The sequence below is a fragment of the Prionailurus viverrinus genome, chromosome C1 (assembly GCF_022837055.1).
Source record: "Prionailurus viverrinus isolate Anna chromosome C1, UM_Priviv_1.0, whole genome shotgun sequence".
Taxonomy (NCBI): Eukaryota; Metazoa; Chordata; class Mammalia; order Carnivora; family Felidae; genus Prionailurus; species Prionailurus viverrinus.
This window is the reverse complement of record NC_062568.1, coordinates 129,523,615-129,536,313: the sequence shown is the minus strand read 5'-3', so window position 1 is coordinate 129,536,313 and position 12,699 is coordinate 129,523,615. Positions and strand designations below refer to the sequence as shown.

Sequence of the window (12,699 nt, the reverse complement as noted above, 5' to 3'; positions counted from 1 at the left end):
AGATACTGAATCAATTGCCCTATAGGTCCATTACTCTTTCCTTGTTTTTAAATCGCAAAGCATTTATGTTAATTAACATAAAGGGGAATCATTGCTTTCTTATTTGCTGTAACAAGATGGCTTCTGTACATTTTTCTAGAACTGACATTAGACCCGTTAGGTATAGAATAAAGCGAAGAAGAAATCTAGGTAATTAAAATCAGTGTATTTTAAGGAAAAGGTAAATGAGGTATCAGTTCATTTAATAGAGTATTGTTTGGGAGTGGGAATAACAGAACTATGTGTGAATATGTTGTCTATGATATAATGTCCTCACCAAAAGCCTGGGCTGTTCAATTGCCTTAGCAGTAAAACTGCCATTTTATAAAGTCTTAATCATGCTTCAGAAACCAGGTCCACATACACAGAATCCAAAGAGACCGATCTTAGAACAACTACTCTCCAAAAAGGGGAGCTACAATGAAATACCAGGGTGTAATCTGTTTGTGCCTTCATGACATTTATTCATTTAATAAATATTTATTGATTGCTTGTTATGTGCCTTTTAGTTAAATTAGGGGAAATAATATGGAACCATTATTGGCATACTTCCTAGGCCATAGTAGAATTTCAATAAATTTTCACTGAATAGATGGAATAAAACAGCATTAATATGAACATAAATTCATCTTTAACTTTCTCTTTCCTGCTAGGGGAGACATTTTTATTTGTAAAGTAAGTGCTGATGAATGTCGCATCAATATGTTGCCCTGTCTCATGGATTTTTGAACAGGGAAGGATTAAATCAGTCTCCAAGGTCTATGAGTCCTCATCTCTTAATTATACTCATTTTGTGATCTAAGGCATACCTATGGATTTTTTAAGATTTGAGACTTCAAGGAGAGGTGATATTTAAACAAAGAATTCATTGTTTTAATTTTCAGAGAAAACACTTTTGGTTACATAAGGTACCCATGCTAGCAAAGATTGGGCCAGTAATTCACTTCCTCCAAGCCTCAGTTTCCACCTTTGTAAAATGGTGAAAATATTGTGGACATGTTAGTTTTTGTGACTGTTTGGTTATGTACAAATTATATAATATGGCTAACAATTTCTAATAGAAATGCAATGCTTAGTACATGAGCTTTCTCTTTCCCATTTGCCAACACCTATCAACTCATCATCTTATCTAAAGTAAACTTTCTATGTAGCTTCAGACATTACTAGATTCCTTGGAAGGAATTTATTTTTCTGATTTTTCACACCACATATTTTGGTATATTTTATAATGTGCATACAGTAATAATTTGTTTCAATGCATAAATACATAAAACGTGTGCTTATTGGATTGCACACTCATTTTTATTGATAGAGGCGCACACACACACACGCACACACACAACACATACACACACAAAATGGAAAGCATTTGCTTTGATTACCCTTACTTAACCTTGTCAGTGGAAGAAAATTCACATTTACTGAACAACTTCTATATACTAGTTTAACACTCTATTGCAAGTCCTTTCTCTAAGGATGTTGGTCAGTCCACACTCTCTGAGACCCTGCCATTCTTGACTTTTTGGAATGCTATGGTACCATATATGAACTCAGCAGCAGCAGCTATCGGGTGCAAATTATACATCTTCCCATGTTTCAATTAGGCCATATATGAAATTTAAAAAAATCATTTCCTACAAGAAAAGATGAATCAAAGGATAATCCAATCTTTGTAAATAAGTGACCTCATTTAGACTATTAGGGTGAAATTCATTGGAATTTTTATTGAGACAGTTGGGTATGCCTTAAAGTATTAATAAGTGTTTTTGCCTCCTGTACAATGATCCAGAGACACTTGCATTGTAGCAACTGAGATTTGCATGCTTCAAATATAAAGAGCTTCCAACTGTAAAGATTTGGGGTTCTCAGGAAAACATAGAAAGATAAGTAGTTACCTATTGGGTAATGTATACTAGAGAGACAAACACTTGAAGCTTTTCCACCCTAGGTTCTCATTAGGTGTCTAGCCTCCAGTTGAAGTTCATACATGTAGGAAAGAAATTTATTCACTGATGCTAGATTCAATGATGTTTAAGTCTCATGGACAATATTGGTTCTAGTGACACTTTAGATAGTTAAACCAGGAGATAATTAAGATAATTTTTTTTTCATTTTTTTTTAACTCCACCATCTAGAGTAATAGAAATAGCAAGGAGCAGATAATAAGGCTCTTAATAAATTTGTGCTGTATTAATGTTACATTGGTCAAGAAGTCTGTCAACTTAATTAATGGAGATAGAGAAATAGAGACTGTACGGAGCCTCAGCTTTGATCTTAGCCTTGGCCTCAGGGTTCTCTGGCTGATTTGGAAGGCTAATGGTCCTTTAGGTCTAGTTTGAAACAGGGAAGAAATTGCTAAGACTTCATTGCTCAAATATGTGTTCCAACATGTCTAAGAAGGACCCAGGGCAGCACCTCCCAGAAGATGCCTGCTCTGTGGGGCTATAAGACTACAGAGTGCTCATTCCAAAACCCCCAGCCCACCTGACTCAACAGACTGTGTCCCTTCCTCCACCACCACCCTTTCACTTTAAGATTGCAGAGGTCAACACAGCAGAGGAGAGGAAAGATGGGTAATAGGAGATGACCCCAACAAGCACAAATACCTTAGTGAGCTGTGCTGCAGTCTCACATTCTTTTCTGTGTTGTTTCTTCATTTTCCGGGCCACATGAAAAATCATAGTAAGGACAGCAATTTCTAATCTAAGCAGAGGCTGTTAAGCATAACAGAGGGGCAGAGACTGAGTTTGGGCAGTGAGGCAACAGCATGATAGGGCTGCTTAGCTACACATCACAGATGGCTAGGTTGCCATAATCAGAGGCTGCTCAAATCTTGGCATATGAGTAGGGTTAAACAAATCTCTAATGGATGGCTACTTCTCAAAATGGGTGGGGAGGTTGCTTAAAAATGCCATTAGCCACAACACTGCTTCAAGATCCCTCCAGCTCAGAGACATTTCCATCCTCCTGGGCCACCTTCAAAAGATCTGTGCATGGTTATCAGGTGAAACTCTGTAAGTCTGCAAAAGGGCACACAAACATGTACACACACACACACACACAAATGATCTCATTTGCTTTTTGACTTTTGGTGCAAACCACTTACCTTCCTAGGTTTTTGTGTTGGTCAAGCAATTCAGCAGTAATTAGATTAATTCATTTCCAAGTTTAGTAATAAAATGTGCCTCTTTGTCAGATGTACTTGTATCCCATGTTACAATGTATTTGACTTTCGATGCATCTAAAAAGAAGCACATGATACAATTACATTTAATTTAATCACAGCCTTAGAATGTTGGAAGATAAAACTTATCAGTGTTCTGTCTCACATTAACAAAGCACCTTCAGTATTTCTTTTATATTCATTGGTGTCTTTCACAGGTACATTAAAGTAAATAAAATCTTTAGCAGCTTTGGAAAATCTTTAATCTTGAAGGTTGACTCATAATGTGCAACTAAGTATGCATCTAAGTATGTAAGAGACAAGCTTGAAGGAGAGAGAGTCTCATGAGACATTGTTAAGTTCGAATCTAAAAAAATAGATTGGAAATCCCTTTGCTGGATAATTGATACATCAAATAAAACATATCAAGCACATAGTATACACTCAATAAATTTTTGTTAAATAGATCAAATAATTATTACATAATAGAAAATATAAACTTTTATAGTGCTTAAATAAAATAGTTTAATGATAAATTGATACCTCAATTTAGTAAGCAACTAAAAAATTTTTTTCAAAATACTGATATCTCTAATTCAATAATGTCTATGTATATAACATAAAATTGTATGTCAGTAAAATTATATGTCAATTTAGATCTCCAAATCAGAATTTTGGTTTTATTATTCCATATCTCAAATGTGTCATTTTTAGTTACATTTCATTTCCCTGACACTATTGCATGACAATATTTATATATTTTTCTTTTACCCTGTGTTGTTTCATATTAGGAAGTATTTATTGGACCCTAAATGTACTATGTACTTCTTTTGTAAGACTGTTCAGGTGAAAATAGGTATGCTTTTCTATATGAATAAAATAAGTAATAGTAAAAATATCATTTAATGTAAGTATATTAAGATTTTAATTTTTCAAGGAGACATCAAAAAATACATGCACAATTCCCAGCAGAAATTGTAAGGTGGCATCCATAGTATATAAAGATAAGATGTACTTTATATTAATGTATTTTTTTTATTTCTAAACATCTTTGTGAAGGCAAAGGTCAGAGGTGGTAGTTTTAGCAAAAGGCAGTGGGTATAATTAGGTTGCAAACATGAACTAAGGTGCTATGTTTCTTGAGTTTATAATCTAGCTAAACAGCTGTATAATGTTGCACAAGTCTTGTAATCTGTGCCTCAGTTCTCTCATCTGTATGGTGGGGTCAGTAATAGTGCCTAACAGGTTTTGTGAAGATTGCATGAGTTCAGAAATTTAAACTACTTTAAATGGTACCTGGAAAATATTAGTAGCATTAAATTGCTACTTGTATCCATATTTCTAAAAGTCAGGTATATGTTCTAAGGGAAAAGAAATTACAACTGTAGAAAGATTTAAAAGCAATTACTTTTAACAATTGAAATACAGATCTCCAGCCTCAGGTCTTAGTCTAATTTGGTTTAAAAGACAAAATGCTTTCCAAGACAATGCACATACTTCACTGTCTAATTATGTAAGGGGAACAAATCTTCAAAACCTAAGGTTAAAATCGGTGATTACAAAGCTTACTGCCCCAAGCCTAATGCTGAATCAATATTCAGGTAATGAAACAGACATGTATTATTATTTTAAAATTTACTAATTGATCACTGAATGATTGTAATTAGTGCTTTTAGAGCTATAAAGATGTAATTTATATTTGGATATAAAGACATAAGACAGAGTTTTCCCATTAAACCTAACATATATATTGGGTCTGGTTGCTCTTCCCTATTAACTGTGGTTGCTAGTTGAAGGACTTAGTTTAATTTTCTTGTGCTCTTTAATGTTTAAAAAAATCATTAGAATGCTAGAAATTTGCAGTAGGAGCATGTTCTGTGGTAGAGGTAGGCAAGGATCTTTGAACATGGGGATTTTTCTTTTATTGTATTAGCCACATGACAAGATCTATGTAAACACTAACATCTCTTTCATACCACCCATACATGTATGTATTTATTCTACATTGAGGCTACTGAATATGTCCTTTGCTATGCTAGGCCCTGGGGATAAAGAAGTGAATAAGAACATTTCTCTGTTCTCAAGGGTCTTATCATTGAAAAAAAGAGAAAAGTGAAGGAACAACTGCTATCCCATAAGATAATCACTGTGACAGAAGCAGTTAGCAAAAGAGATCCAAAGGAAACATTAAAGACAGGAAAGCATCTAGAGCTTTAAAGGTGCCCAATTCCTGGAATTTTATACTAGAAGTTACTTACAAGGGAAGACAAAAGTGAAGATAAAAGCAGGCAACATCCAAGATACAATTAAAGGTTCTTAAGATACTGCCAAAAAAAAAAAATTAAAATTATATCAGAGAAACTGCACAGGGAAGAACATTTAAGACCCTGGAATATCATATGATCAAGAGCGTGATTTGAAAAGTGCCTCCCACCTTTCACTCTTGGTGCCATTTAAACCCCTTGTACACATGGCCATCTCTGGCCTCTGTCCTTAAGTGGCATTTCCACTGAAGCCTGGGGCTATTCTTTCCTGAAAAGCACTAGACTAATGCCAGATGGTGACATGTGCCAGGATGGCAGCAGGGTGTAGTGGGGCGTGTGCATCTAGGAATTTAACAGATTAGGTTCCCCACTCTGGCTTTGTACTTAGAAGCCAGGCATGCTGTTTGGCTTATCTAGGGCGGGGTCTTTTCTTAAAACTTATCTTAAAATTCTCAAAGAGGTTATGAGTATTATATTAGATAATTTATGGGGAATTGCCTAAATAAAAACCCAAGAGATGTTCTTATCTTCTTAGATATGTGTTGCTACTCCATAAATTCTATTTTTAGTAACTGAAAGCGAACTGAGTTCTAGAAAGGATGAGTAGAAGATTTGAGCATAAGAGGCAATTTTCGTGTTTGAGTGGTAAAGAAACTGGTAGAAAAACTGTTTAAGAGGTAAGGGTTAAGAACTGGGTGACTTTTTTTTCAAAAGGCACCTATTTCCTGCAACACCCTCCTCCCGTTTGCCAATTGCAGCCATGGTAGCAATGTTGAGTGGGAAAGCAATTTGTGACGCATTAGCAAAGAAGTTGTATATATAGCATGTTTCCTGGACTTAGGCACCTGGGAAGGAATGTGGTTACTCCCATTACCAGCTTTGTGACCCCTGGACAGTTTATGTAACCTACTCTGTCTCAGTTTTCTCATCTGTAAATTAGGAATACCAATAGATACTTTACAAGGTGTGGACTGAATGGAAACTATCTATAAAAGAACTATAAGAGAACTTAGCACAATATCTGGCACCTACATCCTCAACATATATGCTATGTGATTGTTAATAAATTGGCCATGCTTCGTGTTTATTTAATACTAATGTCCTGATTTCTTTTGATTAAATTCAGCGAACATTTACTGGACACCTAAAACACTGAAAGCACTGTGTGAATACAGAGATCTCACTTTTAAGTACCTAATCTTAAAATTAGGGCTGGCAACATACAAGCATTGTAATTCAAGGCAGACACACAGGTCCTAAAATGAACTAGATATGGAGTACATAAGTCAGAGTCTTCAGTCCTGAATGAAGAGCATGGAGACGTTTATGAGGAAGGTCATCTCGACCTTTATGAGGAAAATTTTTATGGGACACAAACGTGAAATGTAAGATAAAGCAGAGACCGGAACATGTCCTTTGAGATAAAAGTGTAATGGAAACAAAGGTTTTTCGTGGGTTGGGAGAGGGAAGAGTAGGTATGGAGCAAAATTAAACAAGAAAGCAGATTAGGCTATAAGATAAAAGGTCATAAGTGCCATTCTAAAAAAAATTTTGCACTTTATTCTATTATTAGTGGGACACTCTGAAAGGCATGATGAGACGTGAACTCTAGAAAATCAGCCTAGAAGCATTGTGCAGGATGAAATGAATCGTGCAGGATGAAATGAATCGTGCAGAGACCAGAGGCAGAAGACATAATACTTTATAGAGGGTAGTGACCATGTAAAAGAAATGGTTGGAATGTTTCTGAAATCATGCCAGGATGTAGAGAGTTCTAGAACTAGATGGCAATGTAAACAGACCCTCAATTCACTGAGAACAGAAGAGATCCAGAGAGGTTAAGTGACCTGCCCCAAATCCCAGAAGCTAGTGGAATAAATGCGGAGAGGCTGGTTTCTCCTGGTGGTGAGACTGGCCTTGGTTTCCCTCTGTCACGCTGCCCTGTTTGAATTTGTACCTATGCATGCCATTTAAACCACAGCATTTTATCTGTGAAAACTAGCTTAGATACCTAGACCTTGAATGACACTGTAGACTCATTCTTGACCTATTCCTTCCTTTAACAACACTATGTGTTAGTGTGTTTTTTCATAATTCATGTTTTGGAGATTCATTGTAGTTCATCTGAATATGCTACAATTAAGATAGTTTTGGGGCGCCTGGGTGGCTCGGTCGGTTAAGCGTCCGACTTAGGCTCAGGTCATGATCTCTCGGTCCGTGAGTTCGAGCCCCGCATCGGGCTCTGTGCTGACCGCTCTCAGAGCCTGGAGCCTGTTTCAGATTCTGTGTCTCCCTCTCTCTCTGACCCTCCCCTGCTCATGCTCTGTCTCTCTCTGTCTCAAAAATAAATAAATGTTAAAAAAATTAAAAAAAAAGATAGTTTTATAAACTATGAAGCCCTATACTATATTATAGTATATATTATTAGTTATTATTATTGTCAGTATTTGAAGGAGACATTTATCTGTATTACCTACAAGGCAGAAGTTACTAAGGAATATCATTATACATATATATATACGTATATATATATATGTATATATATACGTATATATATATATATATATATATATATATATATATGTATATATATATGTATACATATACTGTAGGAAGTGAAAAATTCCACTATCACCATGTTGACCTATGACAACCTCCTTTGTGGCACAAGCTTTAGTAAACTTCCTTTGATCTGCTAGTATTTCTTCAGTTTTAACTTGATTTCAATATATTTATTAATGTTTTAATTTTCACATTTTATATGATTTTGAGATACTTTACCAGAATTGGTTCCCAGCCTCCCACTTAAAATTTGTTATTCACACAAGAAAATGTTTCTTTTCTTGTGGATTATGTCCTGCATATGAGTGGTAGGAATATACACAATACATTCTTTGACTTCTTGTGCCATTGGTCATATTAAAACCAAAGTAATTTAGCGCTGAAATTTCTTGTGCAAGTGTTCAAAAGTGAGTGTGATGTTTAAAGCATCCTGTATCAATGACATGCACCTTTCTACCTGCAGCCTTGGTCTAGATAGGCATCTTATTCTTTTCTGACAGCTACATTTTGATAACTAAGAGGGATCTTAACTCTCATATTCCCCAAACAGAACTTTATCTTTCTCCTACTTAAGCTTCTTCCACCTTTCCCTCTTCTAGTAAATGATGCTACTGACCCAATTGCTCAAGCCTTAAATCCTTGAATTCGGCCTTTATTGTTTTTTCTTCAGTGACCAGACCATCAACAAGTCTTGTGTGTCTCCAGAATCATATCCAGATCTGGCAACTTCTGTGTATCTCCACCACTACACCTGAGTAAATGTGCCATTGTTTCTTGCCTGGGTTACTGCAAGTGCCACACGTCCACTAGCATATGGAAGCTTCATGAGTGCAGGGAGTTTTCTGTTTTGTTGACTGCTATTTTCCTTACATTCAGAGCAGTGTCTAGCATGTACTAGGTATTCAATAAGTATTTGCTGAGTTTTGGTGAGCCTTCTAAATTTGCACCCTGCTTCTACTTTTGACCCACCTCAATCCATCCTCAACCCAATAGCCAGAGTGATGTTTGTAAAATAATATTTTAAGGCATATTACACCTTTGCTTAAATTCTCTAAAGCATTTCCAAATGTACTTTGGATAAAGTAAGTATTAACTCTACCCACAGCCTTCAATTCTCTGCAGAGTGTGGCCCCAAATGCACCTCTCTGACTTCTTATATCACTTTTCCCTGTTGACTCTGCTTTTACCTGGTTTTTATACGATTAGTTCTTTCTTGCCCCGTCAAGCCTCTGCTTAAATGGCACCTACATAGGTAGATCTTCTCTGATCTAAAATAGCAATCCAGGCACTGAGTTACCACAGCCTTCTCTTTTATCTTCTTTAGAGTATATGTTCTTTCTCATATTGTAATTTTTAAATTCTTATCTTCCTTCCTCAGCTAGAATGAAATCTCCATCAGAACAAGGACTTTGGGGGTGCCTGGGTGGCTCTGTCGTTAAGTGTCAGATTTTGGCTCAGGTCATGATCTCGCAATTCGTGAGTTCAAACCCTGCGTCCAGCTCTGTACTGACAGCTCAGAGCCTGGAGCTTGCTTCGGATTCTGTGTCTCCCTCTCTCTCTGTCCCTCCCTCACTCGCACTCTGTCTCTCTCTCTCTCTCTCTCTCAAAAATAAATAAACATTAAAAAAAAAAAAAAAGAAAAAAAACAAGGACTTTGTTTCATTCCATCCATATTCCAGGACACAGGACAAGGCCTAAGCCTAGGAGGCTCTCAGTAGCTCTTTGTTGAATAAATAAATAAATAAATAAACATTTAAAATATAAATAAAATAAATAAACATACAATAACATATTGTATGTTAATTGGCCCTTTGTGACTATAATTCCACTAGTTTAAGAGGATCTCTTGAGACTCTGCACTCACAATGGCCACGAAAAAAGGAAAAGAATGGAACTGACCTGTATTACTCTAGGCCAAGAGCAAAGTAAATTTTCCCAAATAAGAAGGAAAGTTGTTGGTTCTTATGATCAACATGCTAAAAGCAAGTAAGTTATCTGAACTAGATAAAATGTCATGATAGATTCCATAAAGTGTTTTGCTAAAATTGATAGACTGTCAATTTGTATTTTTTAAATTGACCCGAAAAAATCAATATTATCTAGCAACTGTAATCTTTTGAAACACAGTTCTTTTGTTTGCCTTGTCTTCTAAAACTGTTATAATTTACTCTTAAAAATTGCTTCTATTATTTTTACTGAAAGTTCCTTAGCAGATGGCCATTATAAGAATGAATCTCTTATTTTTTAAAAACCATTTTGCTAATCGTCAGGTAATTTCCCTTCTCTGTATTGCTGCATAAAAATAGCAAGTTCATGCTTTTTTTTCTTCGCTACATAATAACTAGTGAATAAAATTCCTAATGCCTGCTTATACAGATCTTTTAAAATATCTTTTTAAATCTCATTTTAAATGCAATCAGAAGATGCCTATGCTTTTATATATCAACTCTGCGTCTATGCCCAAATTAGTACATACCATCTGCTAAAGTTCTTCCATTCAAAAAGAAGTTTTGTTGATGAGTATTTCAAGAGATGAAGGATACCTCTGAAGACAAGTATTTAAAAGTGGGCATTATAAAAAAAGAAGTAATGATTTTAATTTAATTCATTACATTGTCTGGCAGTAAAATACCATATGGGACAACAATGCATAAAATTACTATTTCCTCAAATACAAATATTTTGTTCAAATCACTCTTTCTTAAAAACAAATTTGAAGTAGAATACAAAGAATAAATAAAATACAAAGAATACAAAATTGAAGTAGAATACAAAGAGAAAGAAACACCAAAAAGAAGAAAAATATGACTATCAATATTTTGAAAACAGATGAGGGTCTTGAAACATGTTTCTATAGAACTGTAAACAATATTAATACATGGGGAGAAAAATGGAGTCACTGGAAAAATTGGTAGTTTCAAGAAGGCTAATGTCTGAAATGACTAAGGTACATAACATTACTGAAGGAAATTATTTTCACTCAAAAAATGAATTTATTATATTCATATATATACATATATATTTGGAACTCACTCTGATATATATTATTAGTGGAAATACAGAGGTGAGTAAGATTAGACCCCCACTGTAAGATTTTCATTTGGGGGGCACCTGGGTGGCTCGGTCAGTTAAGCGTCTGACTTCAGCTCAGGTCATGATCTTACAGTTCATGGGCCCCCATGTCGGGCTCTGTGCTGACAGCTCAGAGCCTGGAGCCTGCGTCAGATTCTGTGTCTCCCTGTCTCTCTGCCCCTCCCCCACGCATGTTCTGTCTCTCTCTCTGTCTCTCAAAAATAAATAAATGTTAAAAAAATTTAAAAACAAAAAGCTTTTGATTGGGGAAGCAGAGCAAAGGCTCCAATTAACCTATAGCAGATAAGTGTAATAAAGAAGAACACATACAAATTTCCTAAAAAGAAGTACTGGGGAATTAAGAATGAGGAAATTACTCTCAAAAATATTACCATGTAAAGCATTATGGAAAAGGTGACATTTGATAAGTATAACAACAACAACAACAACAATAATAATACTAACATTTATAAAATGTTCTTCATTCCATATATTATTGAAAATTACTTTCAATACTTCATTTAATTGTTACAACTTCCTGTGATGATGGCTACTATCAGTGTACCTATTTCATAGAAAAAAATACTGAGATTTAAGAAAAACATTTCCAAGGTCCTATTGGTAGTAATGAGTGGAAGAATGGATATTAGAACCTCCTAGGTGCCTTGAAAACCATATGACCCCATTGGGCTTGACCACAGTATGTTGAATTCAGAGTGTCCACACTATTTACACACACACAGGTACACACACAGACACACACACACACTATAGGAATAGTACTTTCATTTCATGGTTATGTCTTCACTGGTACAGTTAAGCAGACTCTAAAGTAATCATCCACAAAATTCAATGGCAAATAATATCTGTAGTAGAGAAGATTTACTTAATTTTCAGATTGGACATGTTAAGTTTTGTTCACCTTTCTGCAGAAGACATCATCAAATTCACTTTACTGGGTCATTAGTATATTAAACTGAGAAAATCAAATGTTATTTAGGTAAGTGTCACAGGTTTCAGACCTGATTCCCATTTACAAAATATCTGTATGAGACCTAAAGTTTCATTATCCTAAAACTTTATTACCATTTTTGGGAAAAAAAGCATAGAATAGTGGTTAAGAAATAAGACCGGAGCTATGATTCCTGGGCTCAGAATCAACCTCTGCCACTTACCAAAGGAGACTGGACTTCTTCACCTGAAAAACAAAGATAATAATAGCACCCATGTTATATCATAATAAAAAGTCTTAAGTTAAATGAGTTAAAATTAATTAATAAAATTACTTAAGATTTCTAAAACAAAAAAGTGACTGGCACATAGTAAGCACTATATGAAATACTGTTAAGTTAAAACTAAAATATATTTACGTGGATTTAAGTGGAAAATCTCAATCACACATATGCACATGAAGCACTGCTTTATTGGTCAAGACTGAAGCTACCATTCATGCATTATGGGAGAGGGGAGTGGTGAGGAGAAATGATCACATATTTGGAGTGATCAAATGATCATGTGTTCTAATGCAAGAAATAGAAGTGATTTGATGTACTTTTTGTTCTCTCTACTGAAAAGCATCAATCTGAAAAATAGGAGGAC

At 35.2% G+C, this 12,699-nt stretch overlaps 1 protein-coding gene and 1 long non-coding RNA gene across 4 annotated transcripts in view; one reads left to right on the top strand and one right to left on the bottom strand.

The window, feature by feature from the left end:
- Nucleotides 1-12,699, bottom strand: part of LOC125172029 (uncharacterized) — a 201,739-nt gene that overhangs the window by 18,161 nt on the left and 170,879 nt on the right. Inside the window, exons 5-6 of one of the 2 annotated variants that reach the window (XR_007154554.1) lie at nucleotides 12,276-12,298; nucleotides 3,146-3,280 (exon numbers count right to left, since the gene is read on the bottom strand). This is a non-coding gene — a long non-coding RNA (uncharacterized LOC125172029). The remainder of the gene's footprint in view (nucleotides 1-3,145; nucleotides 3,281-12,275; nucleotides 12,299-12,699) is intronic. The other variant, XR_007154555.1, reaches the window with a different exon arrangement.
- The window catches only part of PLPPR4 (phospholipid phosphatase related 4), a 47,333-nt gene that overhangs the window by 8,938 nt on the left and 25,696 nt on the right, over nucleotides 1-12,699 (top strand). The window lies entirely within an intron of this gene.